The following is a 22,560-nucleotide window of genomic DNA, read 5'->3' on the forward strand; positions in this document are numbered from 1 at the left end:
GTGAGCCTCAAAGGCTCACCCCTTTGTCACAGCCCAGCAGGGCACTCCAGCTTAGTGGAGTTGCCCGCCCCCTCCGGCCACGGCCCCCACTTTTGGCGGCAAGGCTGGAGGGAACAAAGAAAGCAACAAGGAGGAGTCACTGGCCAGTCAGGACAGCCCCTAAGGTGTCCTGAGCTGAAGTGACTCTAACTTTTAGAAATCCTCCATCTTGCAGATGGAGGATTTCCCCAATAGGGTTAGGATTGTGACCCCCTCCCCTTGGGAGGAGGCACAAAGAGGGTGTACCAACCCTCAGGGCTAGTAGCCATTGGCTACTAACCCCCCAGACCTAAACACGCCCTTAAATTTAGTATTTAAGGGCTACCCTGAACCCTAGAAAATTAGATTCCTGCAACTACAAGAAGAAGGACTGCCTAGCTGAAAACCCCTGCAGAGGAAGACCAGAAGACGACAACTGCCTTGGCTCCAGAAACTCACCGGCCTGTCTCCTGCCTTCCAAAGATCCTGCTCCAGCGACGCCTTCCAAAGGGACCAGCGACCTCGACATCCTCTGAGGACTGCCCCTGCTTCGAAAAGACAAGAAACTCCCGAGGACAGCAGACCTGCTCCAAGAAAGACTGCAACTTTGTTTCCAGCAGCCTTGAAAGAACCCTGCAAACTCCCCGCAAGAAGCGTGAGACTTGCAACACTGCACCCGGCGACCCCGACTCGGCTGGTGGAGATCCAACACCTCAGGAGGGACCCCAGGACTACTCTGATACTGTGAGTACCAAAACCTGTCCCCCCTGAGCCCCCACAGCGCCGCCTGCAGAGGGAATCCCGAGGCTTCCCCTGACCGCGACTCTTTGAATCCTAAGTCCCGACACCTGGGAGAGACCCTGCACCCGCAGCCCCCAGGACCTGAAGGACCGGACTTTCACTGGAGAAGTGACCCCCAGGAGTCCCTCTCCCTTGCCCAAGTGGAGGTTTCCCCTAGGAACCCCCCCCTTGCCTGCCTGCAGCGCCGAAGAGATCCCGAGATCTCTCATAGACTAACATTGCGAACCCGACGCTTGTTTCTACACTGCACCCGGCCGCCCCCGCGCTGCTGAGGGTGAAATTTCTGTGTGGGCTTGTGTCCCCCCCGGTGCCCTACAAAACCCCCTGGTCTGCCCTCCGAAGACGCGGGTACTTACCTGCAAGCAGACCGGAACCGGGGCACCCCCTTCTCTCCATTCTAGCCTATGTGTTTTGGGCACCACTTTGAACTCTGCACCTGACCGGCCCTGAGCTGCTGGTGTGGTGACTTTGGGGTTGCTCTGAACCCCCAACGGTGGGCTACCTTGGACCAAGAACTGAACCCTGTAAGTGTCTTACGTACCTGGTAAAACTAACAAAAACTTACCTCCCCCAGGAACTGTGAAAATTGCACTGTGTCCACTTTTAAAACAGCTATTTGTCAATAACTTGTAAAGTATACATGCAATTTTTATGATTTAAAGTTCCTAAAGTACTTACCTGCAATACCTTTCGAATGAGATATTACATGTAGAATTTGAACCTGTGGTTCTTAAAATAAACTAAGAAAAGATATTTTTCTATACAAAAACCTATTGGCTGGATTTGTCTCTGAGTGTGTGTACCTCATTTATTGTCTATGTGTATGTACAACAAATGCTTAACACTACTCCTTGGATAAGCCTACTGCTCGACCACACTACCACAAAATAGAGCATTAGTATTATCTCTTTTTACCACTATTTTACCTCTAAGGGGAACCCTTGGACTCTGTGCATGCTATTCCTTACTTTGAAATAGCACATACAGAGCCAACTTCCTACAAAGGTGGATCAGCGGTGGGGTACAAGACTTTGCATTTGCTGGACTACTCAGCCAATACCTGATCACACGACAAATTCCAAAATTGTCATTAGAAATTGATTTTTGCAATTTGAAAAGTTTTCTAAATTCTTAAAAGACCTGCTAGGGCCTTGTGTTAGATCCTGTTTAGCATTTCTTTTAGAGTTTAAAAGTTTGTAAAAGTTTGAATTAGATTCTAGAACCAGTTGTAGATTCTTAAAAAGTATTCCAACTTTTAGAAGCAAAATGTCTAGCACAGATGTGACTGTGGTGGAACTCGACACCACACCTTACCTCCATCTTAAGATGAGGGAGCTAAGGTCACTCTGTAAAATAAAGAAAATAACAATGGGCCCCAAACCTACCAAAATACAGCTCCAGGAGCTTTTGGCAGAGTTTGAAAAGGCCAACCCCTCTGAGGGTGGCAACTCAGAGGAAGAAGATAGTGACTTGGAGGAAAATTCCCCCCTACCAGTCCTATCTAGGGAGAACAGGGTCTCTCAAACCCTGACTCCAAAAATAATAGTCAGAGATGCTGGTTCCCTCACAGGAGAGACCAACACCTCTGAAATCACTGAGGATAACTCCAGTGAAGAGGACATCCAGTTAGCCAGGATGGCCAAAAGATTGGCTTTGGAAAGGCAGATCCTAGCCATAGAGAGGGAAAGACAAGAGATGGGCCTAGGACCCATCAATGGTGGCAGCAACATAAATAGGGTCAGAGATTCTCCTGACATGTTGAAAATCCCTAAAGGGATTGTAACTAAATATGAAGATGGTGATGACATCACCAAATGGTTCACAGCTTTTGAGAGGGCTTGTGTAACCAGAAAAGTGAACAGATCTCACTGGGGTGCTCTCCTTTGGGAAATGTTCACAGGAAAGTGTAGGGATAGACTCCTCACACTCTCTGGACAAGATGCAGAATCTTATGACCTCATGAAGGGTACCCTGATTGAGGGCTTTGGATTCTCCACTGAGGAGTATAGGATTAGATTCAGGGGGGCTCAAAAATCCTCGAGCCAGACCTGGGTTGACTTTGTAGACTACTCAGTGAAAACACTAGATGGTTGGATTCAAGGCAGTGGTGTAAGTAATTATGATGGGCTGTACAATTTATTTGTGAAAGAGCACCTATTGAGTAATTGTTTCAATGATAAACTGCATCAGCATCTGGTAGACCTAGGACCAATTTCTCCCCAGGAATTTGGAAAGAAGGCGGACCATTGGGTCAAGACAAGGGTGTCCAAGACTTCAACAGGGGGTGACCAAAAGAAAGGGGTCACAAAGACTCCCCAGGGGAAGGGTGATGAGACAACCAAAACTAAAAATAGTAAAGAGTCTTCTACAGGCCCCCAAAAACCTGCACAGGAGGGTGGGCCCAGAGCCTCTTCACAAAACAATGGGTACAAGGGTAAAAACTTTGATCCCAAAAAGGCCTGGTGTCATAGCTGTAAACAGCATGGACACCAAACTGGAGACAAGGCCTGTCCCAAGAAAGGTTCCACTCCAAACTCCCATCCAGGTAACACTGGTATGGCTAGTCTCCAAGTGGGATCAACAGTGTGCCCAGAGCAAATTAGGGTCCACACTGAAGCTACTCTAGTTTCTGAGGGTGGGGTGGATTTAGCCACACTAGCTGTCTGGCCGCCTAACATGCAAAAATACAGACAGCAACTCTTAATTAATGGGACTAGAATAGAGGGCCTGAGGGATACAGGTGCCAGTGTCACCATGGTGACAGAGAAACTGGTTTCCCCTGGCCAATACCTGACTGGAAAAACTTACACAGTCACCAACGCTGACAATCAGAGAAAAGTACATCCCATGGCAATGGTTACTTTAGAATGGGGAGGGGTCAATGGCCTGAAACAGGTGGTGGTCTCCTCAAATATCCCAGTGGACTGTCTGCTTGGAAATGACCTGGAGTCCTCAGCATGGGCTGAGGTAGAACTAAAAACCCATGCAGCAATGCTGGGTATCCCTGAACTGGTGTGTGTGAAAACAAGAGCACAATGCAAGGCACAGGGTGAACAAGTAGAGCTGGAGTCTGGAAGAATGGCCCAGCCTACCAAGAGAACAGGAAAGTCAGTTGGGAAGCCAACTGCAACACAGCAAAAGAAAGGGAACCTCTCTTCTCAGGAAGAAGTTCTGCCCTCTGAGGGAACTGAGCCTTTGGAGCTTGAACCTTATCAGGTTGAGCTCTTAGGCCCAGGGGGACCCTCAAGGGAGGAGCTGTGTAAGGGACAAGAAACCTGTCCCTCTCTTGAAGGCCTTAGGCAGCAAGCTGCTGAAGAGTCCAAGGGCAAGAAAAATGGAACACATAGGGTCTATTGGGAAGATGGACTCCTGTACACTGAGGCCAGAGACCCCAAACCTGGTGCCACTAGGAGAGTGGTAGTGCCTCAGCTGTTCAGAGAGTTCATCCTAACATTGGCCCATGACATTCCCCTTGCTGGACATTTGGGACAAACCAAGACGTGGGAGAGGCTAGTCAACCACTTCTACTGGCCCAATATGTCCAACATGGTTAAGGAGTTTTGCCTCTCCTGCCCCACCTGTCAAGCCAGTGGTAAGACAGGTGGGCACCCAAAGGCCCCCCTCATTCCACTTCCAGTGGTGGGGGTCCCCTTTGAAAGAGTGGGTGTGGACATAGTTGGTCCACTGGAACCTCCCACAGCCTCAGGAAATATGTATATCCTGGTAGTAGTGGATCATGCTACCAGGTATCCTGAAGCTATTCCCCTTAGGTCGACTACTGCCCCTGCAGTAGCCAAGGCCCTCATTGGTATCTTTACCAGAGTGGGTTTCCCTAAGGAGGTGGTGTCTGACAGAGGTACCAACTTCATGTCAGCATACCTAAAACACATGTGGAATGAGTGTGGAGTGACTTACAAATTCACTACACCATACCATCCACAAACTAATGGCTTGGTTGAGAGATTCAACAACACATTAAAAGGCATGATCATGGGGCTCCCAGAAAAACTCAAAAGGAGATGGGATGTCCTCTTGCCATGTCTGCTTTTCGCTTACAGAGAGGTGCCACAGAAGGGAGTAGGATTCTCACCCTTTGAACTTCTGTTTGGTCATCCTGTAAGGGGACCACTTGCTCTTGTTAAAGAAGGCTGGGAGAGACCTCTTCATGAGCCTAAACAAGACATAGTGGACTATGTACTTGGCCTTCGCTCTAGAATGGCAGAGTACATGGAAAAGGCAACCAAAAACCTTGAGGCCAGCCAACAGCTCCAGAAGTTTTGGTATGACCAAAAGGCTGCACTGGTTGAGTTCCAACCAGGGCAGAAGGTCTGGGTTCTGGAGCCTGTGGCTCCCAGGGCACTCCAGGACAAATGGAGTGGCCCTTACCCAGTGCTAGAAAGGAAGAGTCAGGTCACCTACCTGGTGGACCTGGGCACAAGCAGGAGCCCCAAGAGGGTGATCCATGTGAACCGCCTTAAGCTCTTCCATGACAGGGCTGATGTGAATCTGTTGATGGTAACAGATGAGGATCAGGAGGCAGAGAGTGAACCTCTCCCTGATCTTCTGTCATCAGACCCAAAAGATGGCACAGTAGATGGAGTGATCTACTCAGACACCCTCTCTGGCCAACAGCAAGCTGATTGTAGGAGAGTCCTACAACAGTTTCCTGAACTCTTCTCCTTAACCCCTGGTCAGACACACCTGTGTACCCATGATGTGGACACAGGAGACAGCATGCCTGTCAAAAACAAAATCTTTAGACAGTCTGACCATGTTAAGGAAAGCATCAAGGTGGAAGTCCACAAGATGCTGGAATTGGGAGTAATTGAGCGCTCTGACAGCCCCTGGGCTAGCCCAGTGGTCTTAGTCCCCAAACCTCACACCAAAGATGGAAAGAAAGAGATGAGGTTTTGTGTGGACTACAGAGGGCTCAATTCTGTCACCAAGACAGATGCTCATCCAATTCCACGAGCTGATGAGCTCATAGACAAATTAGGTGCTGCCAAATTCTTAAGTACCTTTGACTTGACAGCAGGGTACTGGCAAATAAAAATGGCACCTGGAGCAAAAGAGAAAACAGCATTCTCCACACCTGATGGGCATTATCAGTTTACTGTTATGCCCTTTGGTTTAAAGAATGCCCCTGCCACCTTCCAAAGGTTGGTGAATCAAGTCCTTGCTGGCTTGGAGTCCTTTAGCACAGCTTATCTTGATGATATTGCTGTCTTTAGCTCCACCTGGCAGGATCACCTGGTCCACCTGAAGAAGGTTTTGAAGGCTCTGCAATCTGCAGGCCTCTCTATCAAGGCATCCAAATGCCAGATAGGGCAGGGAACTGTGGTTTACTTGGGACACCTTGTAGGTGGAGGCCAAGTTCAGCCACTCCAACCCAAGATCCAGACTATTCTGGACTGGGTAGCTCCAAAAACCCAGACTCAAGTCAGGGCATTCCTTGGCTTGACTGGGTATTACAGGAGGTTTGTGAAGGGATATGGATCCATTGTGACAGCCCTCACTAAACTCACCTCCAAGAAAATGCCCAAGAAAGTGAACTGGACTGTGGAATGCCAACAGGCCTTTGACACCCTGAAACAGGCAATGTGCTCAGCACCAGTTCTAAAAGCTCCAGATTATTCTAAGCAGTTCATTGTGCAGACAGATGCCTCTGAACATGGGATAGGGGCAGTTTTGTCCCAAACAAATGATGATGGCCTTGACCAGCCTGTTGCTTTCATTAGCAGGAGGTTACTCCCCAGGGAGCAGCGTTGGAGTGCCATTGAGAGGGAGGCCTTTGCTGTGGTTTGGTCCCTGAAGAAGCTGAGACCATACCTCTTTGGGACTCACTTCCTAGTTCAAACTGACCACAGACCTCTCAAATGGCTGATGCAAATGAAAGGTGAAAATCCTAAACTGTTGAGGTGGTCCATCTCCCTACAGGGAATGGACTTTATAGTGGAACACAGACCTGGGACTGCCCATGCCAATGCAGATGGCCTTTCCAGGTTCTTCCACTTAGAAAATGAAGACTCTCTTGGGAAAGGTTAGTCTCATCCTCTTTCGTTTGGGGGGGGGGTTGTGTAAGGAAATGCCTCCTTGGCATGGTTGCCCCCTGACTTTTTGCCTTTGCTGATGCTATGTTTACAATTGAAAGTGTGCTGAGGCCTGCTAACCAGGCCCCAGCACCAGTGTTCTTTCCCTAACCTGTACTTTTGTATCCCCAATTGGCAGACCCTGGCATCCCGATAAGTCCCTTGTAACTGGTACTTCTAGTACCAAGGGCCCTGATGCCAAGGAAGGTCTCTAAGGGCTGCAGCATGTCTTATGCCACCCTGGAGACCTCTCACTCAGCACAGACACACTGCTTGCCAGCTTGTGTGTGCTAGTGAGGACAAAACGAGTAAGTCGACATGGCACTCCCCTCAGGGTGCCATGCCAGCCTCTCACTGCCTATGCAGTATAGGTAAGACACCCCTCTAGCAGGCCTTACAGCCCTAAGGCAGGGTGCACTATACCATAGGTGAGGGTACCAGTGCATGAGCATGGTACCCCTACAGTGTCTAAACAAAACCTTAGACATTGTAAGTGCAGGGTAGCCATAAGAGTATATGGTCTGGGAGTCTGTCAAACACGAACTCCACAGCACCATAATGGCTACACTGAAAACTGGGAAGTTTGGTATCAAACTTCTCAGCACAATAAATGCACACTGATGCCAGTGTACATTTTATTGCAAAATACACCCCAGAGGGCACCTTAGAGGTGCCCCCTGAAACTTAACCGACTGTCTGTGTAGGCTGACTAGTTCCAGCAGCCTGCCACACTAGAGACATGTTGCTGGCCCCATGGGGAGAGTGCCTTTGTCACTCTGAGGCCAGTAACAAAGCCTGCACTGGGTGGAGATGCTAACACCTCCCCCAGGCAGGAGCTGTGACACCTGGCGGTGAGCCTCAAAGGCTCACCCCTTTGTCACAGCCCAGCAGGGCACTCCAGCTTAGTGGAGTTGCCCGCCCCCTCCGGCCACGGCCCCCACTTTTGGCGGCAAGGCTGGAGGGAACAAAGAAAGCAACAAGAAGGAGTCACTGGCCAGTCAGGACAGCCCCTAAGGTGTCCTGAGCTGAAGTGACTCTAACTTTTAGAAATCCTCCATCTTGCAGATGGAGGATTCCCCCAATAGGGTTAGGATTGTGACCCCCTCCCCTTGGGAGGAGGCACAAAGAGGGTGTACCCACCCTCAGGGCTAGTAGCCATTGGCTACTAACCCCCCAGACCTAAACACGCCCTTAAATTTAGTATTTAAGGGCTACCCTGAACCCTAGAAAATTAGATTCCTGCAACTACAAGAAGAAGGACTGCCTAGCTGAAAACCCCTGCAGAGGAAGACCAGAAGACGACAACTGCCTTGGCTCCAGAAACTCACCGGCCTGTCTCCTGCCTTCCAAAGATCCTGCTCCAGCGACGCCTTCCAAAGGGACCAGCGACCTCGACATCCTCTGAGGACTGCCCCTGCTTCGAAAAGACAAGAAACTCCCGAGGACAGCGGACCTGCTCCAAGAAAGGCTGCAACTTTGTTTCCAGCAGCCTTGAAAGAACCCTGCAAACTCCCCGCAAGAAGCGTGAGACTTGCAACACTGCACCCGGCGACCCCGACTCGGCTGGTGGAGATCCAACACCTCAGGAGGGACCCCAGGACTACTCTGATACTGTGAGTACCAAAACCTGTCCCCCCTGAGCCCCCACAGCGCCGCCTGCAGAGGGAATCCCGAGGCTTCCCCTGACCGCGACTCTTTGAATCCTAAGTCCCGACACCTGGGAGAGACCCTGCACCCGCAGCCCCCAGGACCTGAAGGACCGGACTTTCACTGGAGAAGTGACCCCCAGGAGTCCCTCTCCCTTGCCCAAGTGGAGGTTTCCCCGAGGAACCCCCCCCTTGCCTGCCTGCAGCGCTGAAGAGATCCCGAGATCTCTCATAGACTAACATTGCGAACCCGACGCTTGTTTCTACACTGCACCCGGCCGCCCCCGCGCTGCTGAGGGTGAAATTTCTGTGTGGGCTTGTGTCCCCCCCGGTGCCCTACAAAACCCCCTGGTCTGCCCTCCGAAGACGCGGGTACTTACCTGCAAGCAGACCGGAACCGGGGCACCCCCTTCTCTCCATTCTAGCCTATGTGTTTTGGGCACCACTTTGAACTCTGCACCTGACCGGCCCTGAGCTGCTGGTGTGGTGACTTTGGGGTTGCTCTGAACCCCCAACGGTGGGCTACCTTGGACCAAGAACTGAACCCTGTAAGTGTCTTACGTACCTGGTAAAACTAACAAAAACTTACCTCCCCCAGGAACTGTGAAAATTGCACTGTGTCCACTTTTAAAACAGCTATTTGTCAATAACTTGTAAAGTATACATGTAATTTTTATGATTTAAAGTTCCTAAAGTACTTACCTGCAATACCTTTCGAATGAGATATTACATGTAGAATTTGAACCTGTGGTTCTTAAAATAAACTAAGAAAAGATATTTTTCTATACAAAAACCTATTGGCTGGATTTGTCTCTGAGTGTGTGTACCTCATTTATTGTCTATGTGTATGTACAACAAATGCTTAACACTACTCCTTGGATAAGCCTACTGCTCGACCACAAAATAGAGCATTAGTATTATCTCTTTTTACCACTATTTTACCTCTAAGGGGAACCCTTGGACTCTGTGCATGCTATTCCTTACTTTGAAATAGCACATACAGAGCCAACTTCCTACAGCGGGTGTCAGATATCTGGAGAGTCTGCAATCCACAGTCCGGAGTCTATTCCTTTTATTCCAGGCCACATAAATTAAATGTCCGTATAATTTGCTTTGTGGGCTCCCCGGATATTCTCCCTCACATAATACACACCGGTTAATTAGGTTGCACTCATTCAGGTCATAATCCCCAACACCTTTGTCTGAACTTGAACACCACAGTCCCCCCAATACCTACATGGCGATTACAACCTGCAGCCTTAGATGAGCCTCCCTTTTGGCCCTCACCTTCATTCTGCCAAAGGCAATCACTGTGAACTTAATGCCAACACCACCTCCTCCTGCTCAATTGAATGGGACGCCTTCAAGTCAGTGATTAGGAGCCATTGTATGGGATGTACATGGAACATGAGGCGGGCTTGGACTGGACATCTCTAACAGACTCTGTGAGCCACTGTAATCTCCACTCTACACAGTGTGAGCATGCCGTGCTTCTGGAACGCCTCTACTGCATCAAATATTCTGAACACACAGCTAAAACAAACACTTCAGCAGACTAAACAGGCACTATATTAGCATGGTTTATCCAATGGGAATATCCCAGAGACCCCGTACTGACACTTTGCTCATCTGAGGGCACCCTTCTGTACACAGTCGATGATACATGCTGAGGTGATGCAGCACTATGCCAAAATCTATACATACGCCATAGACACAGACTTCCACTTCATTGACTCTTTTCTCTCTCACATGCCTCTACCTACCATCACTCTCAATCAGAGAACTGAATTGGACACTGCCATTTCCTTATTTGAGGTACATAAAGCTATATGTGTCCTAGCCACAGGGAAACTCTGGGACCTGATGATCCCCTAATGGAGTTCTACAAAGCCTATGCCACACTCCTAGCTCCCTGGCTCAAGACACTTTATGACAAGGCCATTCAAGCAGCCTGTTTACCACCTTCCCTCCATGAGACTCTACTTACATGTTTACCTAAACAAGATTGTGAACGCATGTCTCTCGGCTCATACTGTCCTCTTGCACTTCTTATTACTAACTATAAAATACTTGCTATGATATTAGCAGACCAATTGTCTCCTTTGGTGCCCACGCTCATCCAACTAGATCAACATGGGTTCACACCTGCACTCCGCAGTCCTGGCCCAGATCTGGTTGTCTGATCCTTGACTTGGAGAAAATATTTGACTTCTTGTTATGGGACTTTCTCTTTAAAGGATTACCTCGATATAGAGTAGTTTGAGTAAAAACGGGTGCTCTGATATCTGACCCCCACCATGATTTAGAAAGGTACCCTTCAAGGTTGGCAACTCTCCCCTTTACTTTTTTCACTGGTGATCGAACCATTAGCTGTAACTCTTCACATGCATGGGCACAGCTGGGTATTTCCCTAGGTGATGGAACACACTTGATGTCACTCTATGCTGATGATTTATTATTTTATCTGAGTGATGTTTACACAGTCTCCTCAGATTTGGCACATATATTTCAGGCATTTACAGAACTCTCTGGACTTAAAGTCAACTGGGAAAAATCCTATCTATATTCCTTTTCTGTACTGTTCTAGACCGTGCTTTCTGCCTTGGAGGTGCCATCTCATTTGGCAACTCGCTAACACATGGTGCAGAGTGGTATTATGCAAACTTCAACTACCAACCACAGGTTGTGGAGTGGTGCTCCCTGACTTTGAACACTATTACCTAGCCTCCCAGCTGCAGGTTGTGGATAGGTGAATGTCGACTGCAATTATCTGTCACCATATCTCCACCTTGGGGTCTTTCAAAGATACTGCGCCTATGTCATCCAGGCTCCAAACATCACACTCCACCATGACTGCTGTTGCGGATAGCTCATCATGCTTGATTTGAAGCAGCTTCTCTATAACTAGAGCCATAGGACCATAGACCCATGCACTACTCTTGTTGGGCACCTCGAGAGGGGGCAGGTTTACCACAAAAAGGTAGCTTGCTGCCTAGCATGAAGCAGGCCTACTCACACTAGGAGATCTATACTCTGACAGCGCCTTATTGTCCATTGATACTTTGCTCACAACAGAGGAGGGACTCCTAACTGGTCACTTCCTCCTTTATAATTCGTTGGTTGGGGCCCACAACACCGGCTTGGGTAATATGCAGCTGGAATGCCCAATACATCTCACAATACAGTACCCCCATGTCAAGGGCTCAGGTTGCCACCTGATACACTGGTTTGCCAGCTCGCTTCGCATGCACACACTCCAGGGAAAATGACTTGGCCTGTTTGTGCACAGACAAAGAATGGATTGCTATGACGAAGTACCCTGCCCTCATCCCACAAAATGCCCACTTTCACATCATCCAACATTATGGCCCTCATTACAACCCTGGCGGTTGGTGTTAAAGTGGCGGTAATACCGCAAACAGGCCGGCAAAAAAAAGAAAATGGGATTACGACCGTGGCGGAAACTGCCAACATAGACAGCCACTTTAACACTCCGACCACCACAGCGGTACAAACAAACAGCGCGGCGGACACCGCCAACAGACAGGCGGAAGACAATGTACCATCCACCCTATCACAACACGGCTATCCGACGCCTTTTCTGGGGCAGAACCAACGCAAATAAAAACAAGGCGCAAACAGTACACAGAAGGGAAAACACTCACCTCTCCACATCCCACGAGGAACCAGGATGCCATGGAGCCAGAACTGCAGATGCTGCCTGCGATGGTCTTCCTGCTCCTCTATCAGGAGCTCCAATGACGGCGGCGACGGCCATGGTGAGTACTGCACCTACAAAACAGGGGAGGGGGGAGGGAAAAGAGAGTGACACACACGCAACACGCAACGCCTCCACCCTCACCCACAACACCATACACACAAATGCTGCAACATTACATATACACCCCCCCTTGAATAAGGCAAGGACAAAAGGAAATGATTTGAATGATTGTAATAAAATAAAATCCATCAGTCAAAACTCAAAATCCAGTTTATACAATTATGTACACCAACTACGCAAGTGAGGAAAGTGCACAAATCATTGTCTGTGGACCATTGGGTCCAAAATGCATGGGCGAGACCCACACTAGATACCTGACTCCAAACAGAGAGAACACTGGAGGGGCATCACATAGAAAATAAACAGGCACCTCAGGGGGACGGGGAGGAGGGCACCTCAGCCTGATTAACGCACAACGCCACTGCTCCACGAGGGGGCTCCATGCCCATTGATGTATGCTGGGGAGCGCAAAGCCACAGTCTCTCAAGTCTTTCGAGTGGGTGGTTTGCCCACTGCTTCATCCTGGGGAGTGCAAAGCCACAGTCTCTCAAGTCTTTATAGTGGGTGGTTTGCCCACTGCTTTATCCTGGGGAGTGCAAAGCCACAGTCCCACAAGTCATTCCAGTGGGTGGTTTGCCCACTGCTTTATCCTGGGGAGTGCAAAGCCACAGTCTCTCAAGTCTCTCCAGTGGGTGGTTTGCCCACTGCTTTATCCTGGGGAGTGCAAAGCCACCGTCTCTCAAGTCTCTCCAGTGGGTGGTTTGCCCACTGCTTCATCCTGGGGAGTGCAAAGCCACAGTCTCTCAAGTGGATAACAGTCTTCACTGGTTCTGGATGGGGCTTGGTGCCCAGAGTGCTTCATCCTGCCAAGGACTGAGGTAGTGGATGCCTTTCTCCACTGGTTCTGGAGGGGGCTTTGTGCCCAGAGTGCTTCATCCTGCCAAGGACTGAGGTAGTGGATGCATGTCTCCACTGGTTCTGGAGGGGGCTTTGTGCCCAGAGTGCTTCATCCTGCCAAGGACTGAGGTAGTGGATGCATGTCTCCACTGGTTCTGGAGGGGGCTTGGTGCCCAGAGTGCTTCATCCTGCCAAGGACTGAGGTAGTGGATGCATGTCTCCACTGGTTCTGGAGGGGGCTTTGTGCCCAGAGTGCTTCATCCTGCCAAGGACTGAGGTAGTGGATGCATGTCTCCACTGGTTCTGGAGGGGGCTTGGTGCCCAGAGTGCTTCATCCTGCCAAGGACTGAGGTAGTGGATGTGATAAACCACTGGTTCTGGAGGGGGACTGGTGCCCAGAGTGCATCACTCACCCCGTGACGGTCCCAGTTGCATCAGTGCCCCTGCCGTTCATGGGCTAGCGGTGCTTGAGTTGGCGGTTCTTGCCCTGTTCAGCGGTGCTTGAGTTGGCGGTCCTTGCCCTGTTCAGTGGTTCTTGCCCTGTTCAGCTGTGCTTGAATTGGCGGTGCTTGCCCTGTTCAGCGGTTCTTGCCCTGTTCAGCAGTGCTTGAGTTGGCGGTCCTTGCCCTGTTCAGCGGTGCTTGAGTTGGCGGTGCTTGCCCTGTTCAGCGGTTCTTGCCCTGTTCAGCGGTGCTTGAGTTGGCGGTCCTTGCCCTGTTCAGCGGTGCTTGAGTTGGCGGTGGTTGCCCTGTTCAGCGGTCCTTGCCCTGTTCAGCGGTGCTTGAGTTGGCGGTGCTTGCCCTGTTCAGCAGTCCTTGCCCTGTTCAGCAGTGCTTGAGTTGGCGGTGCTTGCCCTGTTCAGCGGTTCTTGCCCTGTTCAGCGGTGCTTGAGTTGATGGTCCTTGCCCTGTTCAGCGTTGCTTGAGTTGGCGGTGCTTGCCCTGTTCAGCGGTTCTTGCCCTGTTCAGCGGTGCTTGAATTGGCAGTCTTTGCCCTGTTCAGCAGTGCTTGAGTTGGCGGTGCTTGCCCTGTTCAGCGGTCCTTGCCCTGTTCAGCGGTGCTTGAGTTGGCGGTGCTTGCCCTGTTCAGCGGTCCTTGCCCTGTTCAGCGGTTCTTGAGTTGGCGGCGCTTGCCCTGTTCAGCGGTGCTTGAGTTGGCAGTTCTTGCCCTGTTCAGCGGTGCTTGAATTGGCGGTCCTTGCCCTGTTCAGCAGTGCTTGAGTTGGCAGTCCTTGTCCTGTTCACCGGTGCTTGAGTTGGCGGTCCTTGTCCTGTTCAGTGGTGCTTGAGTTGGCAGTCCTTCAGTTGCCCAGCTGGGCTGGGGCTGGCGGTCCTCCATTGCCCAGCTGGGCTGGGGCTGGTGGTCCTTCATTGCCCAGCTGGGCTGTGGCTGGCGGGGCCCTCCTGGGCAGCAGCGACGATGGGGTGCTAGGGGAGCAGCGACGATGGGGCTGGCGAGGCCCTCCTGGGCAGCAGTGATGATGGGGCTGGTGGGGCCCTCCTGGGCAACAGCGACGATGGGGCTGGTGGGGCCCTCCTGGGCAGCGGGGATGATGGCGGTCTTCTCCGCCGTGCTGCTCCTCCCAGAGTTGCCGGGTTTCTTGTGGCCCTTCACCACCTTGGGAGGAGTCACAGCTGAGTCCACACTCCCCCCAAGACCCCTGGGAGCGGCTTGGGTGGCTGGAGTCTTCACCCTCTACCGCCGGGCACTGGCCAACTTCTGGTGCTTCACAGAGGGGGACTGGCTGTGCTGTGGCTCCGTGCCACACTGGGTGTCCTGGCGGCCGGTGCACTCCACATACCTGTGACAACAGGTACCACTGGTCCCGGAGATGTTGTGGCTGAGGTGCTAGTTCGGGACCTATGAGTTGGACGGGGGGTGGGAAATAAGTTAAGGGTGGACACGAAAAGTTGTTTGGACACACTCGGACGGGTAGCTGGAGGGGGATTGAGAGTGGAGGAAGAGGTGGTGGTTGTAGGAGGTGTACGTTTTGTGGCTTTGGGTGCAGGTGCATGCACTGGAGGCTGTCGTGAGGTGGATGTCTGTTGGGTGGGTGTGTTCCTGCGTTTGTGTTTCTTGGGAGGGGGTGTCACAGACACACTGGGAGAGGACACAGGGGATGTGTGAATTGTAGTGGGGGTGGTGACTGCACATGAGCGGGGTGTGCTGGTGGGTGGTCTGGTACGGGACGTAGTGGCTGTAGAGGTAGTGCATGCAGGTGTGAGTGTAGACGAGACTGGGAGGGAGAAAAGAGAGATGACGAGGAGGGGGACACAGTGGAGGCAGTAGCTGTTGGTGTGTCTGTATGTGTGTGATGCTTGCGTGAGTGCCTGTGGGATGTGTGGTGCTTATGTTTGCCTGAGCTTCCCTTGTGTGGTGAGGTGTGTGCAGGCTGGTCTGATGGTGTGCTTGGGATAGGTAGAGGTACAGGGGATTGGGTCTAGGTCGAGGAAGTTGGAGGGGGGAGGGGGGAGGCTAGACACAGGGACAATGGCTGCCATCAGTGCTGAGGCCAGAGTTTGAAAGGATCGGTGAAGGGCCGCCTGACCAGAATGAATGCCCTCCAGGAATGCATTGGTTTGTTGCAACTGCCTTTCTACACCCTGGATGGCATTCAAAATGGTAGACTCCCCAACAGTGAGTGACCTGAGGAGGTCAATGGCCTCCTCACTGAGGGCAGCAGGGGTGACAGGGGCAGGGGCTGAGGTGCCTGGGGCGAAGGTGATGCCCACCCTCCTGGGTGAGCGGGCACGGGCGAAGGCTGAGGGGCTGCTGGGAGGGCGGTGCTGGTAGGGGGGGTGGCAGCTGTACCTGTAGAAGTGGGGGGCACAGATGTTGCCGCCACCACAAGGGAGCTCCCAATGGAGGACGAGTCCGTGTCGCTGGTTTCAGCTCCTGTCCCCGCCGTGGTGCTCCCCTCGCCCTCCGTCCCACTGGTGTATTCTGAGTCCGTAGTGTAGCCCTCCATGGCTATGTGGGATGCAGCTCCCTCGTGCTCCGGTGCCACTGCTCCTCCGCCTGATGATGCTAATGCACACAGGAACAGGGAGACCACAAAAAAGGAGGAGGGGAAGACAGAAGAAAGACATGTTGAGTGCATGAATTACTGCTACCGTTGGCGGACAAGACAGACACAGAAGCCCCCTGCACTATGTCGCGCTGTTGGGCTCTACAGTGCAATTCCTGGGAAATGGCCTACAAGGCTATGGACGACATATGCACAGATAGATGACACAGGTGCATGAATATCTTTACTTGGCACTCTACAGAGGTGGGGTGGGTGGCCACAGGGCCATGCCTTACGGAGGGGCCTAGGCTACGGAACTCGTCCTGGCCTAGGGAAACCCACAGCCCTCCTCCTCCACCCAGACACCTCCACTGCGCGCAAAGTCAGCTGCATGAGAGTGTACTCACCCCCTTGTGTCTGCTGTGATGCCCTCAAGTGGCCATCCAACTCCGGGTAGGCCACCACCAGGATCCGGAACATCAGGGGGGTCATGGTTGAACGGGCACCCCTCCCACGTTGGGAGGCCATCCCCAGCTGAGCCTCCGCTGTCTTCTTGCTCCAGCAGCGAATGTCCTCCCTTCTTTTACGGCAGTGGGTGCTCCGTATGTGGTGGACCCCCAGGGTCCGGACGTCCTTGGCGATGGCACGCCAAATATCCTTCTTCTGGTGGGCGCTGACCTACATGAAATGTACAGGGTAAGAAGAGAAGTCATTACCAACTGCGCCGTCAAAGTGAGTGGCCCCCATCCCTACCCTTGCCTTGTGGCGCATGCACCCACCGTCTTTCATGCACGCAGCACTCTGCCCCCTTCCTTCTTACAACCAGCCCTCTCCACACAGGCATAGCCCATACAATATGCTCCCAGTGTACTTACCTGTTGGTCTGGAGGACCGTAGAGTAGCGTGTACTGGGGGAGGACCCCATCGACGAGCTTCTCCAACTCCTCCGCAGTGAAGGCAGGGGCCCTTTCCCAGACGCACGAGCCATTGTCTCTTCCAGACCGAGGTCACAGCAGCACTTGCAGTGTAGGTCCTCTCCTGTCGAAGATCAGTTATCAAGTGATTCAACAGATAGAAAATGGCGGTCACGTCTGCGGCGGTGCGTACCATCACCGCCGGCGTACATCGTCATTGGCTCCTGGGACCCATAGGGTCCAATGTTAACCAATGCAGAATTGCGCAGCGGTCTCCGACCGCCTACCGCGACGGTGTACAATGCCAGTGCAGTTACCTCACATCCCATTGTCCCACTTTAGAGGTCAGGCAGCCGCCATTTCAGGGGCCCACATGGCCTAGTTACCAACTGTGTCACACATACCTAGGCCTAGTCTCAACACACATACAGGCCACCTTTTGTGTATGAATGGTGTTCTGTGTAGTCTGTGGGTACATACCTCTGAGTTTTTTTTACTCTGTGCTCGCTGTTGTCCTTCATAGGCACCGTCCGCTGGGACATGTGAGGAGATGGCGGAATCCTCCGGTGTACCGACCGCTGGTGGACCTGTCGACAATGGAGGAAAGAAATTTGATTATCACCTTCAGGTTTGACCGTGCCACAATCCAGGAACTGTGTACCCAGTTGGAGCCTGACCTGATGTCAGCAATCCGCCATCCCACAGGAATCCCCCCTCAAGTGCAGGTGCTATCAGTGCTCCATTTCCTTGCTAATGGGTCTTTTCAGACAACTGTGGCTATGGCATATGGGATGTCCCAGCCTATGTTTTCCAACGTATTGTCCAGAGTGTTGTCTGCCCTGCTGAAACACATGCGGAGCTACATTGTTTTCCCTCAGGTGGAGGATTTGCCTACAGTGAAAGGTGACTTCTATGCCCTTGGACATATCCCCAACATCATAGGTTCCATTGATGGGACCCATGTGGCTTTGGTCCCCCCCCACAGGAATGAACAGGTGTACAGGAACCGGAAGAGTTATCATTCCATGAATGTACAGATGGTATGTTTGGCCAACCAGTACATCTCCCATGTGAATGCCATGTTCCCTGGCTCAGTGCATGACGCCTACATCCTGCAGAATAGCAGCATCCCTTATGTGATGGGTCAACTCCAGAGGCACCCTGTGTGGCTATTAGGTGACTCTGGTTACCCCAACCTGTCATGGCTACTGACCCCATTGAGGAATCCCAGGACAAGGGCAGAGGAACGCTACAATGAGGCCCATGGTCGAACTAGGAGGGTGATCGAGCGGACCTTCGGGCTCCTGAAGGCCAGGTTCAGGTGACTGCATATGACAGGTGGATCCCTATTCTACTCACCAAAGAAGGTGTGCCAGATCACATGAGCCATCGTCGCTTCCAGACTGAGGTCACAGCAGCACTTGTAGTGTAGGTCCTCTCCTGTTGAAGGTCAGGTATCAAGTGAGTGAACAGACAGAAAATGGCGGTCACATCCACGGCGGTGCGTACCGTCACCGCCACCGTACATCGTCATTGGCTCCTGGGACCCATAGGGTCCAATGTTAACCAATGCAGGATTGCGCCACGGTCTTCGACCGCCTACCGCGACGGTGTAGAACGCCAGCGCAGTTAGCTCAAATCCCCTTGTCCCACCTTACAGGTCAGGCAGCCGCCATTTCAGGGGGCCACATGGCATTAATAATAACTGCGTCACATCTATCTAGGCCTTGCATTTACACAGTAACAGGCAAATTGCAGATTCATAAATGTGTGCAACTGACATTTTGTGATACCTCAGTGTTGGCTGACTCTCTGCTCGCTGTTCTCCTCCATAGGGCACGTCCGCTGGGGCAGGTGATGAGATGGCGGCATCCTCCGGTGTACAGACCACTGGTGGACCTGCAGACAATGGAAGAGAGACACGTGATAGTCACCTACAGACTTGATCGTGCAGCAATCCATGAGCTGTGTGCCCAGTTGGAGCCGGACCTGATGTCAGCAATCCGCCATCCCACAGGAATCCCCCCTCAAGTGCAGGTGCTGTCAGTGCTCCATTTCCTTGCTAGTGGGTCTTTTCAGACAACTGTGGCTATGGCATATGGGATGTCCCAGCCTATGTTTTCCAACGTATTGTCCAGAGTGTTGTCTGCCCTGCTGAAACACATGCGGAGCTACATTGTTTTCCCTCAGGTGGAGGATTTGCCTACAGTGAAAGGTGACTTCTATGCCCTTGGACATATCCCCAACATCATAGGTGCCATTGATGGGACCCATGTGGCTTTTGTCCCCCCCCACAGGAATGAACAGGTGTACAGGAACCGGAAGAGTTATCATTCCATGAATGTACAGATGGTATGTTTGGCCAACCAGTACATCTCCCATGTGAATGCCATGTTCCCTGGCTCAGTGCATGACGCCAACATCCTGCAGAATAGCAGCATCCCTTATGTGATGGGTCAACTCCAGAGGCACCCTGTGTGGCTATTAGGTGACTCTGGTTACCCCAACCTGTCATGGCTACTGACCCCATTGAGGAATCCCAGGACAAGGGCAGAGGAACGCTACAATGAGGCCCATGGTCGAACTAGGAGGGTGATCGAGCGGACCTTCGGGCTCCTGAAGGCCAGGTTCAGGTGTCTGCATATGACAGGTGGATCCCTATTCTACTCACCAAAGAAGGTGTGCCAGATCACATGAGCCATCGTCGCTTCCAGACTGAGGTCACAGCAGCACTTGTAGTGTAGGTCCTCTCCTGTTGAAGGTCAGGTATCAAGTGAGTGAACAGACAGAAAATGGCGGTCACATCCACGGCGGTGCGTACCGTCACCGCCACCGTACATCGTCATTGGCTCCTGGGACCCATAGGGTCCAATGTTAACCAATGCAGGATTGCGCCACGGTCTTCGACCGCCTACCGCGACGGTGTAGAACGCCAGCGCAGTTAGCTCAAATCCCCTTGTCCCACCTTACAGGTCAGGCAGCCGCCATTTCAGGGGGCCACATGGCATTAATAATAACTGCGTCACATCTATCTAGGCCTTGCATTTACACAGTAACAGGCAAATTGCAGATTCATAAATGTGTGCAACTGACATTTTGTGATACCTCAGTGTTGGCTGACTCTCTGCTCGCTGTTCTCCTCCATAGGGCACGTCCGCTGGGGCAGGTGATGAGATGGCGGCATCCTCCGGTGTACAGACCACTGGTGGACCTGCAGACAATGGAAGAGAGACACGTGATAGTCACCTACAGACTTGATCGTGCAGCAATCCATGAGCTGTGTGCCCAGTTGGAGCCGGACCTGATGTCAGCTATCCGCCATCCCACAGGGATACCCCCTCTAGTGCAGGTCCTGTCAGTACTCCATTTCCTGGCAAGTGGGTTTTTTCGAACACCAGTGGCCATTGCATCAGGGATGTCCCAGCCAATGTTCTCTAACATGCTGTCAAGAGTTTTTTCTGCCCTGCTGAAACACATGCGCAGCTACATTGTTTTCCCTCAGGTGGAGGATTTGCCTACAGTGAAAGGTGACTTCTATGCCCTGGGACATATCCCCAACATCATAGGTGCCATTGATGGGACACATGTGGCCTTGGTACCCCCCCCCCAGGAATGAAGGGGTGTACAGAAACCGGAAGAGCTACCATTTGATGAATGTGCAGATGGTGTGTTTGGCCGACCAGTACATCTCCCATGTGAATGCCAAATTTCCTGGCTCAGTGCATGACACTTACATTCTGAGGAATAGCAGCATCCCTTATATGATGGGGCAACTCCAGAGGCACCGTGTGTTGCTAATAGGTGAGGACAAGGACCCAATACAGTGTGAATAGTTGTCTGGGTATGGGGTTGTCCCTACAGGTTAGTGTGTGTCTAACAGTTGTCCCTCGAAATTTGCAGGTGACTCTGGGTACCCCAACCTGTTATGGCTACTGACTCCTGTGAGAAATCCCAGGACAAGGGCAGAGGAACGCTACAATGAGGCACATGGGCAAACTAGGAAGGCCAGGTTCTGGTGCCTCCATATGACAGGTGGTTCTCTCTACTACTCACCAAAGAAGGTGTGCCAGATCATCGTGGCCTGCTGTATGCTACACAACCTGGCTTTGCGATGACAGGTGCCTTTTCTGCAGGAGGATGGTCAAGCTGGAGGTCTTGTGGCAGCTGTGGAGCCTGTGGACAGTGAAAAAGAGGAGGCAGAAGAAGAGGATATCGACAACAGAAACAACGTTATCCAGCAATACCTCCAGTGAGACACAGGTAAGAAGATGTCACTGCCTCACACATCTCATACTATTGTTTGCGCTATCACAAGTCTGTCATTTTCACTCCGTGTATGGACCCTGACTTGTCACTTTGCCTTTCCATTTAACAGATGTGGGTCCCACTTTGTGACCTCTGCTATATTTCCTCCAGCCCTACAGCTGTGTTTCATCGGTATGTGGACAATTAAATTGACATTGCTATATTCCATAGTTATTGCAATTAGACATTTGTGAAAGCACAGACTGACTCCAGATTTTTTTGTAATTGATGTGTGTTTATTTCTGTGCAAATAAGTGAAGGGGGTTGTAAAATAGGCAGGGGTGATGGTGGAGGAATGTCCATGGCAGAGTCCAGTCTATTTGTTTCACAGGTGCATTGTCCAAAGGGGCATAGGAAGTGGAGCAAGGGCAGTTGAAAGATGGACAGGGTGACAAAGTGGGAAAGAAGGGTGACATTCAGGGTGGTCTCATTTCCTGGCGGGGGACTTGGCAATGTTCTCTGTCTTGTTCCTGGATCTCAGGGACCGTTTGCGGGGTGGCTCTCCATCTGCAGGGGGTGGGGTGCTGGTGACATGGTCCTGTGGCGGTGCCTCCTGTCCACTAGCGCCGGTGGAGGTGGAGGGCTGTTCATCATCTAGGCTACTGTCAGGGGCCCCTTGTTGTGCCACAATGTCCCTCCTGGTGTTGACAAGGTCCTGCAGCACCCCTACAATGGTGACCAGGGTGGTGTTAACCCCTTCTGTGCCGCAGACGTAGTGGTTACGTCCTGTGGCACAGTGCTCCTGTGCCGAGGACGTAACCATTACGTCCTCGGCACGGAGCCCGGAGGGAGCGCTAGCGCTCCCTCCGTGGGGTTCCCCCCACCCCCCACAAAGCGGGGATGGAAGGGGAAGCCTTTCCCCTTCCACCCTCACCCCTCCGTAATGACATCAGTGCGCGATCGCGCGCTGACATCATTACCCTCTGCCGGTCACACTGGAAGCCATTTGCTTCCAGTGCGATATCAGGAGAAACAGGTGAGTTTCTCCTCCGGCGGGTGGGCGGTGTGGGACAAAGAGGCACCGGGGAAAGGAAAGGCTTTTCCTTTCCCCCGGTGTCTCTTTGAGCATTCCTGCTGCCCGATCGCAGGGATTTTTTTTTTT

The sequence above is a fragment of the Pleurodeles waltl genome, chromosome 6 (genome assembly GCF_031143425.1).
Source record: "Pleurodeles waltl isolate 20211129_DDA chromosome 6, aPleWal1.hap1.20221129, whole genome shotgun sequence".
Taxonomy (NCBI): domain Eukaryota; kingdom Metazoa; phylum Chordata; class Amphibia; order Caudata; family Salamandridae; genus Pleurodeles; species Pleurodeles waltl.